General features: G+C 43.5%; 1 long non-coding RNA gene across 1 annotated transcript; it reads right to left on the bottom strand.

Moving 5' to 3' along the window:
• On the bottom strand, positions 1–1594 carry LOC128088464 (uncharacterized). The gene is made up of 2 exons (XR_008210262.1): positions 1461–1594; positions 1–712 (listed from the first exon to the last, which is right to left on the bottom strand). It is a non-coding gene; the product is annotated as an uncharacterized LOC128088464 (long non-coding RNA).
• Positions 1595–3119: the final 1525 nt, after the last annotated feature.

Consider the following 3119-nt stretch of genomic DNA (forward strand, 5'->3'; position numbering starts at 1 on the left):
ATGAAGAGCAGCCTGAAATTTATAGATAGTGTTATTTGTATGAAGACTCTCTGGAGCACTGGAGTGGCTTAACAGATGGAGGCAGGGCAGAGATCCACACTGTGATGCTTATTTATTAATCCAGCTTTTCTTGAGATGGAGGGAAAATATGCTGCTGTAGGAAACCTTTCCCCCTTCCCTGGAATGGAAAAAGAATGACATCTGGTCCTCTTCTATTCAGCTGTGTTGGGGCTGAATATTTTCCCCAGACAAACATTCCTGAATCCTGTGATATTCTGGCTGTGTAGAATTAGCTCTGGTAGCCCATTTCTTTTTCCTACAGAAAACAGTTTGCATGAAGTACTGGAAACCAGCAGCTTTTCCTCCTTGCCATATGCAAGGTTTTACTGGTGCACTTTTTCCTTTCAAGGTGCTCATTAGTTGAGTATAAGAATTAGGGAGAAAACTTTTTTGAAAAATGACTAGTGTGCAAAGTGCTTAAGTGTTTCCTCACTGTCATCTATATCAATGGTGTATTTCAAAAGTATGGCAAACTGCTTTGAAATCAGCAATGGTCTCACCTATGTCTCTTCCTTTGTCTCTCTTGTCTCCTTTTCTCTGCTGTGTGTTGCCACTTCATGATCATGCTATAGAGGAGAAGAAACATGTTTGGAAGAAGATCCCTTTGCTCTCTCAGCTTGGCTTGTCACACATGCAGGTCAGTGTCTGGTCTCTGGAAGGAAGGAAAACAGAAAGGATATATTATTGAGACTTCCCAGCAGACAGCAAAAATCAATCTCTAAGCTTTTTGGCATTTGGCAGTGTGGGAAATGTCTAAGCAAAGAATACCAACTCTTTTTACTAGCTCTGTGTGTACAGTCTATGGCAAACCATTGACTGTAGAACAGACCAGTTGAATTTTCATATTACTGGTCACTTGTTTTCTAGGAGTTGTTTTTGAGGACTGCTGAATGGGCTTTGCTATGCACTTGTGTAGAATCACTGAAATGAGCAAGACTTCTAAATCCCACCAATTACAGCTTCTTGGCTCTGAGGGTAGCCAGCACAGTCCAGGGAGAGTCACACTTGCGTAGCTTGCTTCTAGCATATGGGTTGAAGCATATGTATGCTTCTCCAAAACTGTGGAAGGGAAGTTGGAGGTCACAAAGCAGTGATAGTGGCTTTGCAGGATCTAGAAATGGATGTAACGTAGGATGGTAAAATTCAGCCTAACAATCATAGACTCATAGAATTATAGAATGGCCTGGGTGGAAAAGGGGCACAATGCTCATCTAGTTTCAACTCCCTGCTATGTGCAGGGCCACCAAGCACCAGACCAGGCTGCCCAGAGCCACATCCAGCCTGGCCTTGAATGCCTGCAGGGATGGGGCACCTGCAGCCTCCTCAGCAACCTATTCCAGACATAGGACCATTGATCACAACACAAAGCGAGTCCTTATTTGTTCAAGACTTGCACACACATGTAGGCCTGTTCCTCTGTGTCCCACTGTTTCAGAACAGCAGCCTGGATGTTAGGAAATCACATACATGGTCCACAGTCCTCTCAGGAGGTGCCAAGCAGAGTAGGGCTGATCTCAGAGGGCTTCACCCTGCATTGTTCTGTGAGTCAAAGACCAAAACTTAATCTATCAGTTTAGTAAGGAATTATTTACACAATTTCATGCTCTCAGATCTTATAACTCTCAGTTATTCAGATATCTGCTAGTGAGTGGTGTAACTCAAAGAATGGAAAGATGTATGAGGCAAATAATGAATGATGCAGGCTAAAAGAAAACTCTGGTGTGATCATCTCTGAAAAATATGTAAAGAGATTTCTGCTGAGAGGAGAGAGAGTTGAAAGGACAGTGGCCTTGTTGGGACCTGGCTCTGCAGCAAGCATGGTCCCTCTTGGTGGCACCACGCTCCAGGCACAAGCTGGTCCACCATCCAGAGAACCACCAGCTAGTCCAGAGCAGGCCACAAAGACAAATGCCATGGCTAAGGGATGCAGTGAGAAAAAGCCAACAGTGCACTAACCCTTCCTACTCCTCCCATGCCATGCAGTATTTCATTAGAAGTTATTTGACCTATGTTAAAGCACAATTATACTGTGATTGTGCAGGATCCTGAAACCTAAAAGTATTGATGACAAACATCATCCGTAAATAAGTGGCTTTCCAAAGGAGAACAACACCTTATGCCTATATAACACAACACAGATTTTGTCTGAAAGCCTGACATTCCATCATGCTTGGCAGCCTGCAGTTCTTCTGGAGTAATTTTTCCCTCCTTTCTGGGATATGAATATAAATGGCATTTCTTGCTTCAGGGCATTTGAACAAGCTCCATACAGATTCAGCACATAAATTCATTGTAAATGTTATGTCATTGTCATCCTCCAATTCATCCTCCTTGGCCTTGCTCCCACCACCCTTGGGCATCACTTCCTCTACGGACAGGGTTGCAGCAGCAACAGCTATCACCACCACAGACCAATGGTGTTCCCTGATGGACCCCAAGCTAAGAAGGAAAAATAGAGAGGCTTGTGGGAAAGGCAAGCTGGGCAGAGAAGTGTCTCACAGCTGAGGAGATATTACACTGCTCCCCAGGACTGTTCCTTTATCAAAGAGAGATGGTAGGCATGCATGTCATGAGCGTGAGGATTCACTGCATATCACTGAAAGTGGAGGCAGATGTAGGAAGTAGCATAGCTCTTGACTTTTCAGAGTCAAGGAGGCAGCAAACAACAAAGATGCCCTGGGCCAAGCTTAAGGTAGATCTGCACACTCTTACATCAGCAAACCAAAAAGCTAAATTGAAACAGTCTTCTTGTTATGGTGACACACTTAAAATAGAGCTAATGGTAATTACACAAAAATTGGATCTGAATATGCTGGGCACAAGGAACATTCAGAAAAAAATGCTGAGCTGTATTTAGTATAATCATATACTGTACAATTAATAAATCTACAGATGATATAGTATATTTGAGAGCTTAGCTTCAGTAATTACAACACTAGAGCAGAAAAGGGCACTCACCCTATCCTGGGCTCACATAGGAAACTCCAGTGGAGCAGATCTCCAAAAGAGATCCTTCCCCACTCTCAGTCAGCTCTTAAATGGTTCTAGGAGAGGTGCAG

This window comes from Tympanuchus pallidicinctus, unplaced genomic scaffold (genome assembly GCF_026119805.1).
Source record: "Tympanuchus pallidicinctus isolate F22 unplaced genomic scaffold, pur_lepc_1.0 scaffold34, whole genome shotgun sequence".
Lineage (NCBI taxonomy): Eukaryota > Metazoa > Chordata > Aves > Galliformes > Phasianidae > Tympanuchus > Tympanuchus pallidicinctus.